The sequence below is a fragment of the Macrotis lagotis genome, chromosome 6, assembly GCF_037893015.1.
Source record: "Macrotis lagotis isolate mMagLag1 chromosome 6, bilby.v1.9.chrom.fasta, whole genome shotgun sequence".
Taxonomy (NCBI): Eukaryota; Metazoa; Chordata; class Mammalia; order Peramelemorphia; family Peramelidae; genus Macrotis; species Macrotis lagotis.
This window is the reverse complement of record NC_133663.1, coordinates 166,093,825-166,120,547: the sequence shown is the minus strand read 5'-3', so window position 1 is coordinate 166,120,547 and position 26,723 is coordinate 166,093,825. Positions and strand designations below refer to the sequence as shown.

The following is a 26,723-nucleotide window of genomic DNA, read 5'->3' as shown; positions in this document are numbered from 1 at the left end:
TTTAACACAAATGTGAATGTACAATATTCACCTGATTGTACAGCCACTGAGAGGAGAGGGGAGGAAAGGGAGGGTGAAAAGAAATTTTGTAACTTAAAAATATACATATATATATATATATATATATATATATATATATATATATATATATATGAATGCTGAAAAACTTTTGTAACATGTATTTGGAAAAATAAAATATCAATAAAAACACTGAGGCAAACAGTGTTAAATAACTTGCCCAGGGTCACGCAGCAGTAAGTAATGAGGATAGATTTGAACTCAGAAAGATGAATTGGGGCAGCTAGGTGGCGCAGTGAATAGTGCACTGGCCCTGGAGTCAGGAGTACCTGAGTTCAAATCTGACCTCAGGCACTCAATAATTACCTAGCTGTGTGGCCTTGGGCAAGTCACTTAACCCCATTACCTTGCAAAACAACAACAACAAAAATGGAAAGATGAATCATTGTGACTCCAGACCAGGAATTGTATCCACTGTACCACCTAGCTTCTTTATACCAAGAGCTACAGATAAAAAGTACAAATTTTCTTACTGGTACAGAGATGTCTTAAAGCAAGTTGGATAGGTTGTCTGTAGAATATTTTTGGACAAGAATTACATAGACAAGTCTGGATCTGCCCTGGTGGAAGGAATAAACACACTGACATAACAGATCAGGGAGATGGTCAAATTGAATACTTCAGGGAAAAGGGGACTACTGCATGATCCAAGTTCATTCATAACTGTGCTGCTATTCTTGTGGCTATGTTGTTTAGCCCTGGCATAAGAATGAAATAATAAAAACAAACCATTATTTTTTCCCTTCAATATGATTTTTAAATTTAATTCTTTTTTCAATGAATGAAAAATTTATTTTCTCTTCCTCTCCTTCAAAAGAAAAAAAAAACATAACAAATATGCAAAGTCAAAAAATGTTTCATTCTGCACCAAGTCCATGACCTCTTCTCAGGAGATGGGTGGAGTTCTTCATCATTAGTCTCTAGAATCTTGGTTGATCATTGTGTTGATCAGAGTTCTCAAACTTTTCAAAGCTATTTGTCCTGAGAATGTTGTTGTTACTATATACATTATTCTTTTGGTTCTCCTCTGCTTTAGTTTAATGCATCTTTCCAGGTTTCTCTGAAACTGATCCCTCTCTCATTTCTTACTGCACACTAACATGTCCATGTGCTAGGGGACACCACAGCAATTTCTATGTTAGTACTGGGCATGCCTAGATCCAAATTGCATTCTTATGCCTTAATAGATTATAGACATTGTACAGTCAAGAGGCACTACCTTAATTTACAGTACTTATAAAAAGTTTCTATAAAATATTTTTATATTAGCCCTTTTCCTCTTTTTTGGATCTCTTTGGAGTTAGACCTACTAGTAGTAGGAAGAGTGTGGGTAGAAAATGTCAGAGGAATATAGCTCAGAGGGAAATGACGAAATGGCTGACCTAGGATCTCTCCTTAAATGTAAGATCTGGGAAGGGTTCTCCATTATCCAGATATTTATCTTTCATTCTTTCTGACCACAGGGAGGGAAAGTCCGCTCGGGCAGAGGGGATGGATGAGGTATAAGTTTCAGAGATGATGTGATCTTGCTGCATGATGAGTTTCTGGAGACCATGATTAAGTTTAAGAGTATAGTCTGATGCCTTAGTTAAATGGAGCTCTCCAATGTTCACTTTTTACTCTCTCCAGGGCAATGTGGGTGCCCAGAGTCACAATAGGCACCAGTATTATTGGAAAAACTTAAATAAAAATTAAGATATAGCAAAAATCCTTTATTAGTCAAAGTAAAGGAAAAGAGAATTACCCAGGGGAAAAGGGGGTTAAAAGAAATTATCAAAAGTTCACCAAATATGTGTTTTTGTTTTGGGGTATTGCTGATTATAGTTAATGCATGTGTGGGTGGTTGGGTGCAAAGGACAAAGTCTAAACCGATAGTGCTTTCCTTATCATGTACATGTGAAGATCATTTTATGGTTTCCTACAGTCTGTAGCTGATAAAAGTTCTACCTCCTCACCTGGGTTCTTTGATAATAGTAATTTTTATTGCTAGACAAGTTTATCTTTCTGCTTTCATTTCTCAGAATATTAATTTTTTAAAAAGTAGTCCATTGTACTCATTTAATTCCAAAAATTAAAATGAAAAGTGTTAAGTATAAGGTTAAGTGTTATATGTAATTATAATTAAATTCTTAAGCGTTAAGTTTCTTAGATTTGTATCCAGTTTTATCTTCTGAGGAGAGTGGGCTTAATCAAGAGGTTTTACAGAACAAATATGCAAGTTTTGCAAGAATAAACATATCAATAGGAGACTACCTTTCTAAATTTTCTCTTCTCTCTTCCCTTTGCCCTCTCAGGAAAGAGTCAGCATCATAATTGGGCTCAATGGTAATTATAGGACTTCTTGGTTTCAGATGGGTTCTTTTTAGAGTACTCCTGGCAGTGATTAAAAAGATTAAACCATTTAGCAGACTATCTATAGGAATGAGACATCAAATAGCTTACACAGTCCTCTAAAATTCAACCACTGTTGGTGGAAAATAACCCTACTACCCACTCCGGGGAGTCTAAAGCAGTTAGAACATTTTCTGGAGTGGACTATTTGGGAATAGGCTGCAGTTCCTATTTTACGTCTCTTTTCTAGTCCTCTCTGGAGATATCTCCTGCTTTTATTAGTGTTAGCTATTTTTTTTTTTAGGTTTTTGCAAGGCAAATGGGGTTAAGTGGCTTGCCCAAGGCCACACGGCTAGGTCATTATTAGGTGTCTGAGGCCGGATTTGAACCCAGGTACTCCTGACTCCGGGGCTGGTGCTCTATCCACCGCAGTGTTAGCAATTTTTGTGAACTGTATAACTTTAATAGATTTTTTAAAGAGTGATACACAACGTATCCCCCTAAGTAGCTGCGCACAATGTGGGGTTCATGAGAAGGTTAGGTGGCAGAGAACACTGGCCTTGGAGTCCGAGCTGTGTGACCTCTGATTGCCTCACATCCAGGGCCGGGTTCGGTGGTCCTGATCCATCTCTGGCCACTGACCCAGATGGCTCTGGAGAAGAAAGGGAGGCTGGTCACTTAGCACGGCATTCCCTCACTCAAATCCAGTTCAGGTGCTTCTCACGCCCTCGCCTCTCTGAGGTCACGGTCAAGGACAAAGCTCATGCTCAGACACCCAACCTGTTCTGCCTGATACTTCAGTGGGCGTATTCACCGACGCACTGGACGTCACCAGACTTATAATTACGATAATTGCGTTTGTTCTCTATATAACTGCATTGATTATAGCTACCCCTCAGTTTGCTCTTTCCTTTTTCCGTCGTTCCCTCGGACTCGGAAGCGGCCGTCTCTGGGACTCCCTGCCCTCGGTGAGTCTCTCTGCCCTGGCTTCTTCATCGCCCCCTGCGAGCTGGGCCTCCGCGGGGTGAGGGGTGGGGGTGGCGCGGGCGGGAAGCCGCCTCCGCTTCCGCCTCCCGCGACCCTGAGGTCAAGGGGCGGAGCCTTCCCGGAGTCCTCGGCCGAGCCTGCGCGTTTGCCCCGGCGCGGGGGTCCTGGCTCGTGAGTGGCGGGTTAAGGGCCGGCTGGCTCAGCGGGGCCCCGGCGGCCGGAGGGCCTTTGGGAGGGGGGGGGGGTCATGTGCGTGCGTACGTCGGGGGGAGGCGGACCGGAAGTGGCGCTGGGCCCACCCATAGCGACCCTTTTTTTTGAGTTCTGGGCTCCTGGCTCCCGCGGCCCCCCCATACAGGTTCGTGGTAGGGGAGGGGCATCTCCCCTCCTTCATTCCTCATTGGGAATTGGTGCCTTCCCGCTCGGCCCCCATTGGGCTGCTGACTTGTCACTCGGGCGGGCGGGGCGGGGCCTGTGCATTTGGAGGGAAAGAAATCACATCTTTGTTTCAACTCAGTGATAACCAAAATCTAGCATTTTTTTTCAATGGTTTCAAAACATTATTCTGAGAATGAATCTTTAGGGGGTCGCCAAACTGCCAAAGGCGTCCAAAAGGCTAGGCACTGCTTTAAGGAGACTCCATTCTAGATTATTCTTCTCCACCATGGAAGAAACAGATAATTGGGAGCACTTTTCAGGGAGTCAGAATTGGAAAGTTGTCCTCTTTGCTTAGGAGAGGAACCGTGGATAAAACTTGATAAGAGTTTTTTTTTTCTTTCCAAACAGGCAAGAAAGGAAGAATAGGTAAAAAATACAGAAACTGAGTGGATGGGAAGGCATGAATTCCCATCGGGGAAGATAATCTTTTCATTGAGTTGTTTCTATAGTACTGGATGATGAACAAAGCACAGGCCAAGGGATGCCAAAAACAAAAACAAAAACAAAGCAAGCCTAAAGTTGACCTTATTATATAGGGGTTTATGATTTGCAAAGATCTTTGCTTATTATCTCTTGAATCTCACAATAACTTTTTTTATATTTTTATATTTTTTTAAGTTTTTGCAAAGCAATGGGGCTAAGTGGCTTGCCCAAGACCACACAGCTAGGTAATTATTAAGTGTCTGAGGCCAGATTTGAACCCAAGTACTCCTGACTCCAGGGCCGGTGCTCTATCCACTGTGCCACCTAATCACCCCCACAATAACCTTTTTTTAATTTCTCCCTAGTTTTTTTATTAAAGATTTTATTTATTTTGAGTTTTACAATTTTTCCCCCATCTTACTTCCCTCCCCCCAAAAGCAATTAGTCTTTACTTTGTTTCCATGTTGTACATAAAATGACCTTTTGAAATAGATATTAAAATTTTATTATTCCCCTTTTACAGCTGACAGAACAAGTTCAGATAGATAGTTATGTTTGGGGTGGGGCAGCTGAGTAAAGGTTAAAGACCTCCTAAGACAAGTGCTCTTTCTACTACATTAGGGTATTATTCCATTTTTAGATGGACAATGAAAAGTCCATCAGCCACAATCTAGCTTTCCTTTCCCCCAGCACCTGTGACTCTTTACTTACTTCACTGTTAACCATTGATACTACAGGAAAGAGGGAAGTCACTAAGTTATTAGAATTTATTTGTTCCTAAATCAATTTATATATTGGTCACTGAGTAGATTGTTAGAATGTTAATTGGAGAAAGAATATCAACTAGCTAATTTTGTACCTGAGGCAAGAATATTAAGTTGCTGCTACCCAAACTTAACCTATTGGAATGTGTCAAAGTTTTCTTGGTTCTACTCATTTCATTCTTCATTGTTTCATGCAAGCCTTCCCATGTTTTTCTTTTTTTAAAAAATAATGTTTTATTTTTTCCAACTAAATGTAAAGACAATTTTTAATACTCATTTCTTAAACAATTTTTAAGTTATAAATTTTCTCCCTCCCCTTCCCCTTTTTCTGGGATGGCAAGAAATTTGATAAAAGGTATATATGTACAATCATATAAAAATATTTCCATATTAGTCATGTTGTGAAAGAGGAAACAGACAGGGGTGGCTAGATGGCTCAGGTGGATAGAGCACCGGCCCTGGAGTCAGGAGTACCTGAATTCAAATGCGACCTCAGACACATAATAATTTCCTAGTTTTGTGGCCTTGAGCAAGCCACTTAACCCCACTGCCTTGCAAAAAAATAAAAAATAAAAAGATAAAAGAGGAAACAGACAAAAGGGAAATAAAATTAATAATGTGAAATAGTTTACTTCAATTTCTATTCAGACTTCAATTTTTCTCTGGATGTGAATTCCTTTCCTGAGGAGTCTTTTGGAATTATTTTGAATCATTTTATTGCTGAGAAGAGTTAAGTCATTCATAGTTGATAATTATACAAAGTAGCTGTTATTGTGTGCAATGTTTTTCTAGTTGTCTCACTTCACTTTGAAGCATTTCATTGTAAGTACTTCCAGGTTTTTCTGAAATCTATCTGCTCATCATTTCTTATAGGACAGTATTTGTATACCTCAATTTTCCACAACTTCTTTAGCTATTCCTCAGTTGATGGACGTCCCCTCAATTAAAAATTCTTTGCCACCACAAAAAAGAGCTTTTATTAATATTTTTGCATTTGTGGGTTTCCTTTCCTTTTTTCCTGATCCCTTTGGCATATATACCAAGTAGTAATATTTCTGGATTCAAGGGTATATACACACTTAGATTACCCTTTGGGCCTAACTCTAAATTACTCTTCAGTTTTTTTTCCCCTTCATGCTTTTTCTTTGTTTCTTCTAAGATGTATTTTGTATAAACAATATATTGTAGGAGTCTGTTTTTTAATTCACTTTGCTGAGTGCTTCCTTTTTATGAGTTCATCCCATGTCACATTCACTGTTATAATTATTAACTCTATTTCCCTTCATGCAGTTTTTCCTACTTATACCTCTCTCTCTCTCTCTCTCTCTCTCTCTCTCCTTTTACCCCAGTCTTCCTCACTAGTTGTTTACTTCTGACCACCACCTTCCTTGATAAATCTTCCCTTCTATCAGCCTCCCTCCAACACTCTTTTTCTTGTCCCCTTCTTCTCTTACTTCCCAAAGTGTTAGATAGATTTCTGTATCCAACTGAGTGTATTTGTTAAGAGATTACTGCAATTTACCAATCAGATAATACACTATGACTAAATCACATTTATATTAGAAATGCAAGACTGGTTCAATATTAGGAAAACTATACACATAATTGACCAATAAAGAACAAAACCAATAGAAATCATATGATTTATCTCAATGGATGGAGGGAGGAAAAAGCTTTTGACAAAATACAGCACCTATTCCTATTAAAAACACACTAGAGAGCATAGGAATAAATGGAACTTTCCTTAAAATGTTCAGTATTAACTATCTGAAGCCAACAGCAAGCATTATCTATAATGACCAATATTGTTCAAAATGGTATTAGAAAATGCTATCAACAGCAATAAGAAAAGAAAAAGAAATTGAAGTTATCAGTATGGTCAGTGAGGTAATAAAACTATCTCTTTTTGCAGATGGTCTGATATATCTGGAAAATCTTAGAGATTCAATTAAAACTAGTTGAAGCAATGAATACTTTTAATAAATAAGAGGATCTAAAATAAACCCACATAAATCATTAGCATTTCTACATATCACTCCTAAAACCCTGAAAAAAGGCAGAGCTAGGGGCGGCTAGGTGGCACAGTAGATAGAGCACCAGCCTTGGAGTCAGGAGTACCTGGGTTCAAATCTGGCCTCAGATACTTAATAATTACCTAGCTGTGTGGCCTTGGGCAAGCCACTTAACCCCATTTTGCCTTGGAAAAACCTAAAAAAGGGTGGGGGGGACTAATAAAATATTTAAAATAGCTAGATAACATAAAATACCTGGGAGTAGATCTGCCAAGACAAACCCAAGGACTACATGAATATAATTATAAAATACTTTATGTACAGATAAAGTAATTTAAATAATTGGAGAAATATTAGTTGTTTGTGGGTAGGGAGAACTGATATAAAAATGACAATTCTGTTTAAACTAAACTACTTATCCAATACTATCCCAATTAAATTACCAAAAATTATCTCATTGAGCTAGAAAAAACTAATTCATTTGGAAGAGCAAAAGGTTAAGAAAATCAAAGGAATTAATAAAAAAAAGTAAAGGAGAACCAGCATTACCAGATCTTAAACTGTATTATCAAAACTATCTGTTATTGGTTTAGAAATAGAAAGATTGATCAATGGAGGAAAGTAGACATAAAATACACAGTAATAAATGATTGTAGTAATCTTATGATGGCAAATATAAAGATGTAAGTTTTGGGGGGATAAGAATTCACTTTTTGGTAAAAATTGTTTGGTAAAAATATGAGTTAGAAAATAAAAGGCAGTTTAACAGAAACTAGGTGTAGACTGTTATTTTACTATTTAGCAAGGTAAGGTCAAAATGAATACATGACCTAAACATAAAGGGAGATATAATTAATAAATTAGATATCAGACATATGGATAGTAAATGAATTTTGCATAAACAACAGATAGCATTGTGGGTTATAAAATGGATAATTTTGATAACATTAAATTTTTCCACCAAAAAACTTAAATGAAGGAAAACAGAAAATTGGGGGATTATTTTTATAGACAATTTCTCAAATAAAGATTTCATATCTCAACTATATGGAGAAAATTTATAAGAATATGAGTGATTCCCCAGTTGATAAATGGTCAAAGGTTATGAACAGGCAGTTTTTGGATGAAGAAATTAAAGTTAAATATAATCATATGAAAAATATTCTAAATCATTATTGATTAGAGAAATATAAATTAAAACAATTTTGAGATCTCATTTCATACCTATCAGATTTGTTAAATTGATAGAAGGGGGAAAATGACAGATCTTTGATGCTTAAATTTTTTTCCTCTTCCCCTTTATCCTTTGAAACAGAAGTTTATTTCCCTTGTCACTCTGAGATCTAGATGCCTCCATATCCCTGCCTGCTTCCTTGGTAAACTTGATGTATTTCTTTACAAAGTTCACTATGTGTACATATATGTGCATAAGTGTATATGCTTCTATACAACCCTTCTTTGAACATGACTGCTGTCCATACCCCTTCCTTTTTCTCAAGTTAAGTTATTCAAATGAACTTTCCCTGTGTTCTTTCCTTCCTTCTTTCCTCAACTAAAAACAGAAAAAAGAACAAAACTATATCAAGGTCCTATTTTTTTAAATGTCTTTGAGATTTCCTTGAAGTTAATAGAATTGACACTGAATAAGCAAAATTAATATAGATAGTATTGTCATTTTTATTATCTTGGAATAATTTAATATATAAGCAAGTTATATTTCTCCATTTATTATGTCTGTCTTGATTAATGTAAAGATTGTTTTGTAGTTCCCGTGTATATCTTGGGAGGTTGACTTACAAGTAGGTCATATATTCTGTAGTTATTTTAAATGAAATTTCTCTTTCTTTCTCTTCCTTGTTTTCAACAGAAATGTTGGTGATCTCTATGGACTCATTTTATATACTTTAACATTGCTGAGGTTACTGTTTCAGTTAATTTTAGGATTTTTGAAGCACACCATCTTGTCAAAGATGGTAGTATTCTGAGGGATTTTTATTTCTTTTCTCTTTGGCAATATACTGTACAAGTATTTAATCATTTAATCAAGTCAACAAGTAAAGCATTCAATACCTACTGTTTCTATGCTAGGAGCTATACCAAACGCTGGGGAATATAAGTATGATAAAAACAGCCCCTTCATTCAAGGAACTCACAGCTTAATGGGGGAGACAACATACATATAGTGTATAAACAGGACAAATTAGAGATCATCTTACTGAGGCTTTAAAATGAATGGGGATAAGATCAATTCTATTTACCTTTCTAGATTTCTCTTATCTCCTGTGTATTTTATTTCAGAGTTTCTTCTTAACTTTTCATTTGATCAAGAAATCTTTGAAGTCCTCTATTCTATCAAAAATTCATTTTTTCTCCCTTAGGCTTATACTTAGTCTTGCAGGGAAAAAACATTTTTTTTTAGTTGTAAAGATTTTAGAATAAATTTTTTTTTAAGTTTTTCTACCATTATGACAGTTGCTGCAATTTTTTCCCATGCTTCTGACTGAAATTTATTGTATGTATTTAGATTCTTTCTTCCTGGTTATTTGCAGTATTTTTTCTTTGATATCGAATTGTATTTCCACTATTTTATTTTCATTTGAACCCTTTGGAACTGGTGAGATCACTGAGATTATGGTGTCAAAATTAAATGAATCTCCATAATGCATTTTGACTTTAGAAACCCACAAATGAACTTTATATTTTATTGTATTTTTCTTTTGTAAACATTTCCCAATTATATTTTAATCTGGTTTGGGCCACACTTGGGAATCTTTCCAGCTGTTTGTTGCTTACTGATATACCTCTCCTTAAAAGGTAGGAAATGGATGAAAGCAAAGAAGCTTTTAGGACTACAAATTTGGCATTCCTCTACATGGAGATAGTAATTAAGGATATGAAAATGTATGGATTCTCAGAGAGAAGCAGCAAAATTGCATTTTTAATATGGTAAAAGTGTGTACTCCTTGAAGTAAAGAGTGTTAACTTTTTGTGTCTTGGAAATCAATTTGCTTCCAGTTAGAGGAAGTGGTTTTATTCAACAAATGAGCTTTGAGGTGGGAGGAATTTCAGTAAATTGATCTCTAGATTTTGCTTTTTTCTATTTCAATTTCTTAAAAAGTTGTAAATGTAATTTAAATTATAATCCTATTTTCTATAATTTGAAGTATTAACTGCCCTTCTGTTGTCATTTCCACTTAATTAGGGGATAAATTAATGGAAGCTTTAAAAATGCTCTAATATTTCATGGTGGTTCTACCAAATGAAAATTATTAAATAATATTCTTTAGAGCTGTTATTGAAAAAAAAAAAAGATTCTTACTTGTTTGCTTTGTATTATTCTCTGTGTTTTGTTTTTGTCCTGTCTTAGTTTTTATAAAGTTAGATTATAAGGTTTTAAACTTAAGAAACTAAGTCTTATCATTTTTTGCTAGAAATAGGGAAATCTTGAGGGGCAGATAGATAGTTTTGGGGGAAAGAAGTTAATTTCAGTTTTAGGAATATTGAATTTAACGTTATGTCAGGACATTCAGATGAAGGCGTCCCATAATCAATTAAGAGATGCATGAGAAATAGGAAGTTGTTTATAGGTAATAGTGACATGTTCATATACTTTACATAGATTATCTCATTTGACTGTCATACTTTGTAAGCTAAGTACTATATTTTTGTTATTTTTTTTAAAAAGATGATGTCTGTCTTTCATTCTTCAAGAAGACCATGAATGGAAGTGATGCCATAACATGCACATGAATTGGATCTGAGTGAGGGGGCTGTGCTAAGGTACCAACCTCACTTTCTCCTCCAGAGCCATATGTGGATCAGGACAACTAGAGATGTCTCTGATTTGAGGCAGTCAAGATTAAGTGACTTGCTCAAGGTCACACGGCTAGTAAGTTTCTGAGGCCAGATTTGAGCTCAGGTCTTCTTAACTTAGGGCCTCCAGAGCTGTCTAGCTGCCCACATGTATGAAAATATACCCATTTTTTTTATACATTTGAAAAATAAAGGTCAGAGATATGTGACCACCTGATCATCATAGGCCTGGGTGGAATTTGAATTCAAGTTTTTATTTCTCCAAGTCTCAACTTGAATACTTTCAAAATAAAACTTACATGAGAGGATGAATATGTTATAGTAACTTATTGAGGAAAGATTCAATCCTCTTAAATAATATTATTATCTGTATAATATTACACACACAAAGGTGTTCTCTTCTTAGAAAAATTTTATTGTAAATAGTAGGACAGAATTTTCATACATCAATTCAAGGTTTCTGCAAGGGTTAGATAATCTGGTTTCTAAAAGTTTCTAAGAGGTGCTATTCCTGTTACTGATCAGTCTGAGAATTCTCTAATTTCCTCAGATGTTTCTGTCATTTCTGTCTTTTCTCAAAACAATATTAACAATGCCTGCTTTCTGAATGTGGATACCCTGAGATTAAGATGAGCTGTAAAAGATAAAGGATTATAAATCTGTAGTCTATATTTCCCTGCTATCCATTGTCACTAGAAGAGTTGAGAGTATTCAATTTTATACAATAAGGGATTTCACTATTTCCATTTTAGCATCATCAAGTGAATTTTTTTCAGATCCAGGTTTGCACATAAATATTTTGCTTCAATAGTAGGGTTTAAAAAAATTGGAGACACTCTTGTAAAGTATTTACTTTTCCATTCTTATCGTAGGCAAGATAGTAATACTTCAAAAGTATTGCATCCCATTTTATTACAACCCATTTGTAATAGAAAAACATTGTCTCATGTATACCGGTGGTAAACGTGTGTGTGTATATAAACAAATTTACCCACATATACGCATATAATGTATATATATGTACAATAAATATTTTTATTTAAATTATTTTATTTTATTTTATGTAAAGGAATATGTACCTTTTTAATGTACCTAGTTTTTATTAATCCTTCTGCCTGCCTTTGGTTTTGCCTGAACAAATTAGTTCTCAGTCCTTTGCAAAGCAACTCTGGGTTTCTCTATTTTTCAACCAACTCACATCAGCAGATGAGTAGCAGGAGGAAGAATTTTTCAGTTGTTTCAACTGTAGATTTTGGAGGAGATTAGAGATCAGTGAAAGACAAACACTGCTTTTGGTGTTTGGGAGTCAGAGATAGAATTGTTTGGTTTTTTTTTTTAAGAACTAAAGAAAATAGTTTGCCTTTGTTCCCAGTAATAGGAAAATGAGAGAAGGGAAAGAAGTAGGTGTGAACTAGATTGTGACAGCAAAAGTTGCCTCCCTCTCCACTGTCCTTAGGTACTGTCATGCTGCTTCCTAATCGTCTTCCTTGCTGTAGTGTCATTCATTCTTGCCTTCTCACAAATTGTCCCATGAAAAAAAGGAACTTTTGCTTCCTCATTTCAAGCTAACATTCTCTAATTGCCCTTTACTATGGATGAGTTTAGTCAACTTGCTTTTTCTAACTTGATAGGTGACTGAAGGAGAATACCCTACTGCTTAACCCTCCCAAAAATGTTTTCTTTTCAACTTGAATTATTAAATGATGCAATTGCAGACAATTTGGAAAGGTGGGGATTTGTTTGCTCCCAAATCTTTGGATAAAGTACTTATTTATGCAGGTTTCAGAAGTGACAAAGCAACTTTATGAAGCCCTGGTATCCTCCTTGTTTTCTTCTCTTCCCCAATAAAAAAAAAAGTATGTTAAAGGATGATTTAAGGGAGAAACCCCTCTGGAGGATTATAGGAGTTTCATAGGGATAATGGGGTTTTCTTTGCACTTCTTCAAGTTCCCTCTCCCCCCCATTCCTCCTTCTTGCAGGCCCTGTCAGTGCTTGATTTGGTAGCATCAAAGAATAGTTGCTTTTCATAGTTTGTTGTTTATATAGTTTTGCTATCCTCTTGCAACTTGAAATAATATCTCACATTTGTAGAGTTCTTTAAGGTTTGTATTGTATTCTGTAAGGTTTGTACTGTTATTATATTCCATTTGACAACCCAGGGTTAAAGAATAAGTGTCTGAATAGTTATTAGTGGTAACACTGGTAATGTGTCAGTCAATGCTTTTAGAAATTTATTCTTTGTACTGAAATTATTTAAATGAGATATAAAACAAGTGTTGGATCACTTGCTCAGGAACCAAAATAAAATGAGACTTGCCATTAGGGATAGGGTCCAGTGAAACAGAAAAGTTACCAGAATTGTTACAAATGTGAGTGACTTCAACTTAGAAGGAAGTCAGAACCATGAAGAATGGTGAAGGTCTTGGAATGGATAACTGTCAAAAATAATAGGACAGACTAAATTCCATTCCAAAAACTTTAAATAGATTGTTGTAATTCTTTAATTATAGTGTAGTGGAATTCTGTCTTACTGATTTTTGATGAGGACCATGGGTTGAAACCTGGAATGAATTTATTTTAAGGGAAATTTCTCTGTTACTGTGCATGTTGTGGAGTGTCAAGTAGAGTTGTGGAATAGGTTCCACTGAATTTCTCGGTTTCTCTTTTGTGACTGTGAAGAGTGAGTGTGACAAACAGTCATGTTAAAAGACATGACTCTATTTCTTACTAAAACTTTAAGCAAACCAGGAATATCTTCAAAATTGCATTTAAAAATTATCTAGAGCTCATATATATATATATATATATATCTGTGCATACAGAAGATATGCCAGAATTTAAGAACTTTTTTCAGAGTCATCACAGTACCATGGCCTTGTGGTAACCGTGGGGATCAGTTTTATATGAGCAAACATGGCAAAGCATACATATATATAGGACATACATTCATGTCATCTTTTCCTTAGCTTCCTTTTTATAACAATTAAAATTTCTTTTAAACAAAGATTTATTTTCATTCCTTTCAATTTCCTCCAATTTCTATTGGCAAAAGGAATATACCATTTTCACAAATATATATAGTTAAAGCAAAACTAATTCCCAGATTGGCCATTTCCAAAAATATATGTCTCATTTTACATCTTGACTCTATTACCTCACTATCAGGAAATGGATAGATAACTTGCTTTATCAGCAGTCCTCTGGAATCTTTGTATGATCATTGAGTTGATCAGAGTTCTTAATTCAGAGCTGTTTTTCTTTATAATGTTGTTATTGCATGAATTGTTCTGGTTCTGCTTTACATCAGATGATCATTACTTTTTTCTGTTTCAGGCACAGGAGGGTTAAACAAACTCAAGCATAATGAATGTGACAAAAAGCTACATTAAACTCAATAGAGAAGCAGTTAAAGATTGGTGAGAGGAGGGGACAGTTTAAGAGGGAGAATATCAGGCAGAAAATAGTAAAGTAAAGCAAAGTTATTGACCCCGAAGAGAGAATTAAAGCAGAAAGTAAAGAATTAGAAGTTAGAACTAGAAGTTTATCAGACAGGCAATGGTTGGAAAAATCGTATAAATGAAATACAATGGGGGGCAACTAAGTGGCAAAGTGGATAGGGCACTAGCCCTGGAGTCAGGAGGACCTGAGTTCTGACCTCAGACACCTAATAATTACCTAGCTGTGTGAAACCTGGAATGGGACTTTGGGCAAGTCACTCTTAACCCCATTGCCCTAAATAAATAAAATTTTTTAAAAAATAAATGAAATACAATGTTATGTCATAAGAAATGCAAAAGAGATAATTTCAGAGGATGTTGGAAAGTATGAATTATTGTAGTGAAGCAACTCTGAAAACAATATACAAGTATAAAACTATAAAGAAAAGCAGTATTGAAGAATTTAAGAATTCTGATCAGAGCAGCAACCAGCCATATCACCAGAGAACCTATGATGAAACTGAATCCATGATATGTAACAAGGTAGACATTTTTAGACAGATGATTGTATGAATTTATTCAACTTGACTATGGTTATTTGTTACAAGGGTTTTTTTATCTTTGTTTTTATATGGAGTAGAGAAAGGGAGAGTTTAATAGTTCTGATTTCTTCCAAAAAGAGGGCTATTTAAATATTTTAAAAATACACAAAATGAAAGGAAACAAAGATAAATAGAACAGTTTTGAAAATAACATGTTCATATAATTTTTAAAATTTTAATTTCATTTTTCCAATTAGATACTTTTCTATATTCATTTTGGTAAGATTTTGAGTTCCATAGTTTGTTCTCTCTCCCTCTCTCTCTCTCTCTCTCTCTATCCCTCCCTCCCTCCCTCCCTCCCCCCTTTCCTATCTCCTTCCCATCATCCCATGACAGTGAATAATCTGTATAGTCATGTTGTGAAAGAAGAATCAGAGCAAAAGGGAAATAACCATGAATAAGAAAACAACAAATTTTAAAAAGTGACAGTAGTGTGCTTTGGTCTGTATTCAGGCAATATAGTTCTTTCTCTGAATGTGGATGGCATTTACCATTAAAAATCTTTGGTTTCTGCTCACTCTATTGCCTGGAAGAGTTAAGTCTATCATCACTGATCATCACATAATTTATACCTTGTACAATAATCTGGTTCTTCTGACTTCATGGTTCATCAATTCATGTAAATCTGGGTTTTTCTGAAATCCACCTGCTCATGATTTCTTACAGAACAATACTCCATTACATTCATATAACACAATTGGTTCTACCATTCCCCAATTGATGGGCACTACAAAAAGAACTGCTATGAATACTTTTCTACACATCATATAATTTTTTTTAAAAATAATGCAGTGAAATGGAGATTAACAGTTTCATATACAATTTTTTTTTGCTTTCTGCTGTGTAAACAGGAATAATGGAAATTTTTGTTTTTGTGTATATGTGAGTTCAGAATAGAAAAAAATTTAAAATCACAACAGTTGATGACAAATGACCTAGATAATTTTCATTATCAGACTGGTTTGAAGTTACTTTGATGAAACCATCTTTTTAAGCAAAAGGATCTATTTAAAAAATATATTTTCCCTCAATTATATGTAAACACAGTTTTTAACAGTTTTTTAAAGTTTTACATTGCAAATTCTATCTCTGATTATCCCCTCTCCCTGAGATGGTAAGCAATCTGATGTAGGTTATAAATTTACAGTAATGTAAAACATATTGCCATCTTAGTCATTTTGTATAAGAAAGCAGGAACCAAAAAAATTGAAAAATAGTCTGCCTTGGCATCAAGGGCCAGCTAGGTGATGGAATGAATAGAGTGCTGGCCCTGGAGTCAGGAGGATCTGAGTTCAAATGAGGCCTCAGACACTTAATAATTAGCTAGCTGTATGGCCTTGGGCAAATCACTTAAACCCATTGCCTTGCAAAAAAACCTAAAAAAAAAAAAAGACTTCATCAGGTCTTTCTCTGGAGACAGCATTATTTTTCATCATGATTCCTTTGGAATTGTCTTAGATCATTAGATTGCTGAGAAAAGCTAGACAATTCACAGTTGTTCATTGTACATTATTTTTATTACTGTGTACAATGATCTCCTGGCTCTGCTCATTTCATTCTGCATCAGTTCATGTGAGTCTGAAATCATTCCGCTCATCATTTCTTATAGCACAGAAATGTGGCATTGCAATCATATGCCACACATTGTTTAGCCATTCTCCAATTGATGGGCATTCCATCAATTTCTAATTCTTAGATTCTTTAAAAAGCACTACTATAAGTATTTTTGTTCATATTAGTCTTTTTACCTTTTTCCCCCCTTTGATTTCTTTGAGATGCAGACATAATAGTGGTATTGCTGGGTCAGAGGGCATGCAGTTTTATAGTCCTTTGGGAATTGCTTCAAATTTCTCTTCAGAATTATTGGAATTCATTAGTGTATTCATGTCTCAGTTTTTCCATATCCCCTCTAACATTGATCATTTTCATAAAAGAACTTTTGAATTACATTATGTGCATAAGATTAGGGGAGAAATTGTGTTATTAGTAAGGAACTTAATAAATTTAGAATACGAAGGGACAGCTAGATGGCCCTGGAGTCAGGAGGACCTGAGTTCAAATCCAGCTTCAGATAGTTAATAATACTTTATAATGTGTGACCTTGGACAAGTCACTTAACTCCATTGCCTTGCAAAAAAACAAAAACAAAAAAGAATGGGAAGGTATTCTATATTTATTAACTTGAGCCCTCTAGCAATGATCATGATCACACAGGTCACACCTAAGCAGCTTAGTTAGGAATTGAACCTAAGTCCTGTAGACTCCAAATCTTCTTTCAGGATACTTATAATCTAATTTCTCTTTATGTATCATCTTTAAGTGTTGTGATACTCTTTTAAGACCAGCTTCTTTAGTAAAATTACATTTTTAATGTAAAAAGTCTGATGAATGATAAAGTGTTAACCGTTCTCATAGTTAATTAAGTATATCTAAGCTTCAATCTGGCCAACCAAACCAGACTGCTGAGGCCCTTACCGCCACCTGGTGGCAGTGCACCCTCAAAATTTAGAGTTCTTACAAGAAAACCTTGAATATTTTCTTTGAAAAGGGAGAACATTAATCCTGAATATAGTGTTTACTTTCATAATTAGTCTTGTTTCCTAAACTATTTTTTCCATAAAGGTCTTTGATCCTTCCCAATGATATTTCTCCAAATACTGTCAAAATCCTTTCCCCCTGCTGCCCTTAGTAGGATAGGAATTTCAGTCAGTCCTTTTCCTGAACTATCTGTAAAATAATAATTAGACCAGATAATTTTTAAAGATCTCTTCCTAAAATCCTATGATCCTAAAAAATTACTTTCCTTCTTCCTTCCCTTTGTATTGGCAGAGAGCTATAGCAGCCTGCCATGCTCATGCCATACTATTCTTTTCCTTCCTCCGTGTTTATTCATAATAGAGCGGCTGCTTGCTTCGGCAAATCTCTACTCTAAGCTATTCAAGAGAGATGGTTTTTTTCTTGTGATAGACTAGACAGATATCCTCTTATAGTAGCCTATTCAATTGTTTGCTTATGGAGATGAGAAGCCTTTTAGAGAATCGCCCTAATTTAAGGTAATTGTGATAGTGTCTCACCAGACTTTGAACTCCTCTAGGAGAGTTAACTATGGAATAGAGGTGGCTCTTACTTGGGGTTATTTTGTAAGGAATCCAAGATGAAAAGCAGAGTCTTCAAGAAAGAACATGCAAATGTACTCATTCAGCAGATATTAGCAAAGAATTTACTAGCCATTTTCAAAATGAAGTAGAAATAGGATAAATAGGGTTGAGAGGAAAAGGTACCACTTTAAGAGAATATTATACGGTTCTGATATTTTTTCTATGTCTTGCTTCAAGAAGTGAGGGGGTGGGAATTTATATTCTTGGTTAGATATTGATTAGATTGATAAAAAGTGTACCAGTGTGAAAGATTTGAATATGAGGAGAGAAAAGAAAATAATGAAGGTAACTAATATCATTTATAAGGGATAAATCTAAACTTCTGATCATGATGGTAAATACCAAGGCTTTTAGTCTTCTAGTACCATTAAAAACAAGATATTTGCTTAAGTTAAGAGACGTAGGATGACACTTAGATTGATTGGTACAAGCTAAGGAAATTTTCTCTAATCCCAAATCAGAGCACAAAATTTCTCTAAATGACAAAAGTAGGTGATCTGACATGTGAATCGAGGGAAGGGGACTCAAAGTGGGTGAGGGTGGTATAGTGTGCTTACCATTTGCTACTTAATCTAGAGATATATTTTTCAATAAATCAACATCAAACAAACATTTATTAAGTGTCTACTATTTGTCCTTTATGGTGCTAGTTTGGGTTTATAAAAAGAAAAAGTGAAATAGGTTTCTACCCTTTATGAGCTTATCATATTTCCCCATGTATAAGACATACCCTTTTTTGAAAAGTTTGGGGTCTAAAAACTTGGACTGTCTTATACAGTGGTTGTAGATTTTTTTACTTGCATTTTCAACTTTTTCCAAGCTTGTCTTTGCATTCATTGTTTCGCATTTATTACCCAGCATATTAGGTTACATTTTGCTACATTCTGCCCAGAAATGGCTCAGAAAAAATATTCATACAGTGCTGAATTCAAGTTCAAAGTTGCTAAAGTGAATAGAAATTGTGCTGCTGGATGTCAGTTTGGCCTTCCTCCAACTGAGAAAACAATCTGACACTGGCTATGGGCAGAAGAAACCCTCCTGAAAACACCAGGGTGGAAGACCACAAAAGGCAAGTCAGCAAAATGGCCTGAATTAGAGAGGGAATTGAAGAAAAGGACTGAAGAGCAAAGGACCATTGGAATTCTAGTGTACACAAAGATGGTTCAGCATGAGGCAAGAATTGCTGATGAAAAAGAAGTGACTGATTTCTTTTTTTTTCTTTTATTTAAGGCAATGGTGTTAAGTGACTTGCCCAAGGTCACACAGCTAGGCAATCATTAAGTGTCTGAGGTCAATTTTGAACTCAGGTCCTCCTGACTCCAGGGCCATTACTCTATCTACTGTGCCATGTAGCTGCCCCAAAGTAACTGTTTTCAAAGGAGGACACAATTGGTGCTTCAGGTTCATGAAATAGAATGGACTAAACATGGGTCCACATAGATTTGCCCAGGGAGTGCAGGTAGAAGCACAGGAAGGAGAACAGAGTCTCCCCTAAGACAGTGATTCTTCATCATCATCAAACATAGATGAGGACAAGTTAATGGATGAGAGTTTTGACAGTGATGAGTTGAATGAATTTTATGATGAATAAAACTTGAGTTCACTAATTTTATGTCACACATTTTTTTAAGGCTCCCAAATTAAGGTAACTTATACATGAGGAAATATGGTATATTCTATCAGAGTAGAACAGAAAGGAGGTGCACTGTATGTGTGTGTGTGTGTGAATAGGGAGATGGAAATAAGGAAATAAGATGGAAATAAGGAAAAGAGAAGGAACCCAAGTGTTAATATTTTTGTTTTATTTGATAGTCTTTTAAACTAGTGGTGTTAGACTCATATAGAAATAGATCTCTGTGGGCTCCATATTTACTTAGCAAACCACTAATTAATATTTTTATTCTGTTTTTGTTAAAATTCCCCAATTAAACTTTAATCTATTTCAGGGATTTTGCTCTTGTGGTCTCGTTTGACAGCTCTGCTTTAAATCATAATACATACTCTCTGATGTATCCAATGAGAATTTCCTTTTGTACTAACCTGCTAAAAAAGTCATTAGAATTCCCTCACACCTGGAAGTAAGCATATTGTTAAAAAAGGAACCTACGTATACTTTGAGGTTCTCTTGCCTTTAAGTAATCCTATATTCAGCATTAACCATGGTGGCTGTCATCAAAGGCTGCCTCAGTGATTAGTTACCATGTGAAAAAAATTAAGAACACTTAGAAAATGAACAGTTGTCTGTATTACAAAATATATAATTGAAGTTTTAAGATACTAGAGCTAGTTTCCCTTTGTTATTCCATAATGACTTGCTAGGCTTTAGCTAAGTGGGTAATGCTTAAGATTGTTTTCCATTGCATCCATGAAGTAAGTTGAAAAATGGTATGTTTTCAACTATTAATGAATTGCTTTGGGGGACCAGTAGTTTCACCTTTATTCACTATTTCTGAAAATTATTTTTGTTCTGAGTCCTTTTCTCACTTGAATTCAGACCTGTTTAAATACTACTTTTAAGGAATGAAGTAGTTTACACAGAGAGATAATTTTGGCATTTAAAATTTCTATTATGTCTTTAACATTAATTTAAACAAAAATTAATTTAAATGTTGGAAGTTTAATTAAACACAATTGATAAGTAATATTACAAGCCCTTGGATATATCTCTGAGGTATATAAGATAATTATTTTTTTTAGTCCTTTCATTGTATCATTAAGGGCTAAACTAAAAACTGTCAATGGTAATTACTTTAGTAACACAATTAAGATCATTTATGGATTATTTCACTTGGGCTTCTTTAGCTTACTTTTTTCCTGAAGTCCTAGCTGCCTTCACATTGTGGCACACACAGTATGGGGTGTTTATAAAAATTTACTGTGTTATGCTGGTGACACCAGGTGTTGAAAGTAAAAAATGTAGTTTATTCCACATTTGAAAACATTCATTCTTGTTGTTTAATAGTTATACTAAAGGAGAATTTCAGTCATAAGATAAAAACTTGAAGTTCTTATAAAATTAATTTTTACTTTGGTATCACTCATCATATGATGGAGAAAAGTAGAGGGTGAATCCTCTCAGAGAATTTCCTCTTTCAATAGATATTTTCAATTTTTTTTGAATGAGGTTAAATTGTAGATTTACTTTCTTTGAATATTATAGACTAGGGGCTTGAAATCTTGTATCCATAGATTTCCCTGAGGTCTTTAGATAGATTTCATGGGATGAGTGAATTTGGATGAGGGGTTGGGAAACTGTTTCTTTTTTAACTACCCACTACCTGAAATGTAGTATTTCTTTCTCTTATTTAAAGACATCCTGAAAAGGGGTCCATAGTTTTCATCAGTTTGCCAAAAGGGTCTATAAGATAAAAAAAGATAAGATAAAAAACACCTTTTCTGAACTCTTACAAAATATACATTTTAAAAAGGAATATATCCAGTAGTACTTCTTAGAAAACTTTTCATTTTTAATTGAATTTTCTGCATATTTGAAGGTTATACCAAAAATTTTAAATCTTTTTCTAAAAATTAATTATTTTACTTCCCTTTTATTATACTAAATGTAATTGGATTTTGAACCAAGGTTCTTCTTTTCCTACAAATCATTTTTCTAAAGATCATTTCTCTGCTCATTATTGAAGAGTAATTAAGGGATCAGACCTCTGGAGGATACTTTTTTTTTTTACTAAATCCCTATTTAAAACTTATTTTTCTTGGTATTTACCATTTTCTGACAAAATAAAAGGCAATTTAAAAAAGTTTCAACAAGTTATTCTATTTTATGTGTAATAAAACAAACGTGGCCTACAACTCTTGAGTTATATGAACCAGATTAAAGTATAATTTTGAAATAGTTAACAAATAAAAATGTAATAAATAAAACATAGATAATATGACATTTAAAAATTGTCAGTGTGTCCCTTGGGGATCCTTATGTTCAGTTCTGTGGGCCCTGTTTCTATTCAAATTTGACCCCATTGCAATAAAAGATATAGAAATAAATGGGGCATTTTTGCCTTCAAGAATCTTGCTATCATAATAAAGAAGTCAAGACCTATTTGGTACAGTAGAAAGAGTGCTGGATTTGGACTTAGGAGAATGATTTTGGTGAGCTTAAGCAACAGCTGCTGTAAAACATGTCAGGGTTTGTTGCCCTGGACCACAAAGAAAACTTAGATAGGTTTCCAGGAAAAACAAATAGAGTTTTAAGAAATGAGAATGTTGATTTATGAGGAAGACTAAAAAGAATCATATTGATCCATCAGATCCAAACATTTACAAATAATGAAAGTGCTAAACACCTAGAATAAGTACTTGGGTAAAATAAGTAAAAAATAATTCCTGAATTACATGATATACCCATTATTACATCCAACTTGGCCCTTTCATTCATTATTGATGCCTACTGTGGGTAACCACTACTATTGTAGTAAATGCTGAGCTGTGGAAGGTTTAGATAAGATTGGAATTCTGCAGTTTACAATCTAATTGTGAATATCTGTCTTATATATATATAGACAATGCCTATAATAACTATAAGACACAATTTTACAATGATAAATGCATTAGAAAAGTACAGTATCCCGTGTAAGGACTGAATAATGCAATTTGTTACTAATCAGGAGATCAACATTCATTTTTTTTCTCACTTATACATTTTATAAACTAGTACTAGGGAAAAAACTATTTAAAATAGGAAGGAAATGCCATTTTGTAACTGCATAGAAATATCTATGTATTAATTTTTGTGTGTGTGTGTGAGTGGGAAATGGAGGATTTTCACAGGTAAAAAGGATCTGGAAGACTTCAACATGTGGTACACCACAAACAGCTCAGTTTATTTTGGGGGGTTAGGAGGTGTATTGGGAGAGCAGCTTAGTTTGACTGGAACATAAGAGAAGATTGGAAAGATAAGAGCGGGGCCTTGAATGCCAGATAGAGCAGTTTGAATTTTAATTTGGGGGCAACAGGGAACCACTGAATGAAAAGATCAGACACAGGCATGAGAAAGTGAATTAATTCTGGTAGTGTTTTAAAGAATGGATTAGAAGAGAGAGCAGGAACAGTATTCTTACTAAGCAAATGCAGTGGTCCAAAAGGCTTGGACTGGTTTGGTGGTAGAGATCAGAGGGATCTAGAGACTTGAGTGTCCAAAAATAGCATGGAATTTTTCTTTTTCCTTTCACTTCCCCTTAGGCTTTAGGCTGTATAGAATACCTTCTTCCCAAACAGGATGGTTGAATATAGACTAAATCTTTGTGGTTATCTAGTCCCAATCCATTTATTTTTCAGATGAGGAAATTGATGCTCAGAGAGTATTAAGTCACTTCTCCAGGGTTATACAGATATTAAAATAGCAAAGCCAAATTTTGAAACCAACCTCTGACTCCAGATCCTATCCTGGTTTCTTAGTTTATTTTAGCTTCTTGGAAGGGCATGTGGAATCCAAATTGCATTTAATCATTTGATGCTTCCTATATGTCAGGTATTGTACCATAGTCTGCATCCTCAAGGGAGTCTACAATATAATGAGGGTAACAACACACAAAAATGTTACAAAGTGGGTAGAAGAGAAAGAGGTGTCCTATGAGGGTGAGAGGGTGATGACACAGTTCTGTAGCCAAGTGGGAGATTAGGAGATGGCTGCCCTGGGCCCCCTCCTAAGGGAAGGATTTGGGAAGAGCTCTCTACCCTCTCCAGTCCAGTGGGAGAGAGGGTCCCCAGGATAGTAAGGAGGTATGAGATTCAAAGTTGATATGATCTTACAGGAAGATGAGTTTCTGGAGACAATGATGAAGTGGAAGGACTTGGAGTTTAGAAGGAGGAGGGGAAGGTTAGGATTCATTTTCTTTTTCCTACATTAAAATTCCTTCTCCCAGGTCTCCTCTCTTTACTTCCCCCTTCCCCAATATTTTGGTCAAGCTTCACAAGATGAAATTATTCATTCATTAAGCATTTACAAATGTCCATAATGTGAAGGATGCTTTGAAATGTGTAAAGATGAATAAAAGGTACTTTCATGGAGCCTACAGTCTGTGTGAGGAGAGGGAACAATCCATAGTGGATAGCAGAAAATAGAAGATGCCCAAATAGTTATTACTAAAACTAACTAAATAACTAAAAATTAATTAAAAGTTATATGAAAAGTTATTTAGTTATTACTGAAAAGTCTGGTCATATAATCCAACTTAAAAAGCTCTAGTGCCTAATCTAATTCTAGGTTCAAATATAACTTCCCTCCTTCAACCTACTTTTTTAGGTTTATTTCACTTTATTCCTTCTCACACTGTTTTATCCAAACAGGTCTTCTTGCTGCTACTAACAGTGTCCATAGATGGTCCCTTTAAGAGAATGTGCCCCTCTTCACCTTCACTTCTTGGAATTCTCCTATGACTAGTCTTTTTTTGATCTTCCTGACACTTAGTACCTCTTCAGTTTATCTTGTTTAATTATTTTGCATTTACTTCATGTGTACATGTTGTCTCCCAAATAGAATGTGAGCTTTTTTACAGCTGGGGATTGATAGTGATTTGTGTCTTTCCTTGGCACTGTTAAGTTGGCCCTTAATGTGGTTGATTCCCTTCCATTCTAAAGGGTATAAAATCTGGAACAGTTAAGTGTTTGCATTTCTCCCAGAAGGTAGATCTGTAAGAGAACTTTTTTCAGACCTTGTCTTGGTGTTTACCCTCTCAAGAGCTCATCATTCCATACTAGCAACTTGCCCTATTGCATTTGAGTATAAAGATAAGGTGGGGGAACAGCAGGAATAAGGAAGTCTTAATTCTCTTGTTTATTTACCATTAGTATTGGTGGTAAAAACCCTAAGAAAACCTTGTTAACAGAGAAATTCTTTTTTTTCCTTTGGGCCAAGAAAAGAAACAATGGTTTAGAGTAACGGATATCAGCAGTAGAGATAAAAGTAGGTGGGCAAGGGTGGAAGAACAGAAAGGAGGTTAATGGAGAAAACTCAACACTGAGCCACAATCTGAGGCATTATTAATCCTGTAGAAGATATATTTTTGGCTTCCTCTACAACCATTTCTCCCAGTGACCCCTTTTCTTCACCTCCCCAGGTCTCACCCCCTTATAAAACAAGAAGGGGTATGGTAGATAGAAGATATTCTACTTGTTTATGCCTAGTGAGGAGGCTGAAGACGTGGAATTGGGGGCAGGGGACATGCTCACTCAGTTCTAGTTGGGGTTCTTGGGGTGTGTAGGGATGTGCTCATGACATCCCAAGGTGGAATTTTGTATGAATTTTCCTAGCACCTTTTAAATGTGATAACATATACAAGGAATTCTGGCTGTTCTGTGACTTAATATCTAAGCTATAGGCAGTTGTCTGAGTTGCTTAGAGGTTAATTAAGAGACTTCACATGGCTAGTAAATGTCAGAAACAGGATGTGATTCTAGGAGAAGTCTAGTCACTGTGTCACACTGCCTCTACTACCCTAGTACTGCTAGCCTGTTAATACAGTTTTTCAGGTAAGTTATAGATTAAAATAGATTTTTTTGTATACTAGGTTATGAACTTCTCTATTTAAAAAAAATTTTCCTTTTTTAATGTTATTTTATTTTTTTCCAATTACATGCAAAGATAGTTTTTAGTAGTCATCTCTTTGCAAACTTTTGAGTTACACATTTCTCTCTCTCTCTCTCTCTCTCTCTCTCTCTCTCTCTCACACACACACACACACACACACACACACACACACACACACACACACTCCACCCCCCCCCATAATAGCAAGTAATATGATATAGAATATAGGATTCTTGCCAGAGTCCTTTTCAATAGGCTGATCCTTTACCTGGAAGTTGTCATCTTCCTGAGAGCCAATGTGGCTTCAGAAATGTTGAGGAACAGTTGATATGGTGTTTGCTGCCCAACAACTCCGGGAAAAATGCCAGGAACTGAACAGAGGTCTGTATACAACAATTGTAGATCTGACCAAAGCTTTTGATACCTCAGTCACAAGGAATTATGGGAAATTATGTCAATATTTGGTTGCCCAGAAAAGTTCATCAGTATTATACGTCAATTTGATGATGGCATGCATGCCCAGGTTCTGGATAGTGGATGATACTCTCTAGATTTCCCAGTCACCAGTAGAATAAGACAAGGATGTGTCCTTGCTCCCATACTTTTTATCATGATGTTTTCAACCATGTTATCCAACACCTTCACTGAGGATGAACAGGGCCTCACGGTCAGCTACCTCTATGATGCAAATTGAAAAGGCTACAAACCAAAACCAAAGTGGAGGGAGGGTTGGTGCATGATCTTCTGTTTGCAGATGACTTTGCACTCAATGCAGCCTCTTAAGCTGAGATGCAACAAAGTATGGATTGATTCTCTAGTTTGTGCTAATTTTGGTCTAACAACTAACACCAAGAAAACACAGATGCTCTGTCATCCATCATCCATATGTGGAACCATCAACTATAGCAAATGGAGAAGTTTTGAGTACTGTGGACAAGTTTGTTTACCTTGGCAGTGTTCTTTCCAAAGAGGTACACATTGACAATGAGGTTGACACTTGAATTACCAGAGCTGGCTCAGTATTTGGGAGGCTCCAAAAGAAAGTGTGGGAGAGAGGAGACATTAGACTGACTACCAAATTGAAGATCTACAGAGCTGTTATGTTGATTTCATTGCTATATGCCTGTGAAACCTGGA

At 35.4% G+C, this 26,723-nt stretch overlaps 1 protein-coding gene across 3 annotated transcripts in view; it reads left to right on the top strand.

Moving 5' to 3' along the window:
• Nucleotides 1–3,293: 3,293 nt before the first annotated feature.
• GGACT (gamma-glutamylamine cyclotransferase) overlaps nt 3,294–26,723 on the top strand; it is a 61,297-nt gene continuing 37,867 nt past the window's right edge. The window contains exon 1 of one of the 3 annotated variants that reach the window (XM_074191975.1): nt 3,294–3,377. The gene's annotated coding sequence lies outside the window, so the exon portion shown is untranslated. Of the gene's footprint in view, nt 3,378–3,497; nt 3,568–3,732; nt 3,755–26,723 lie in introns of those variants that run through there. The other 2 variants (XM_074191976.1, XM_074191977.1) reach the window with 2 other exon arrangements.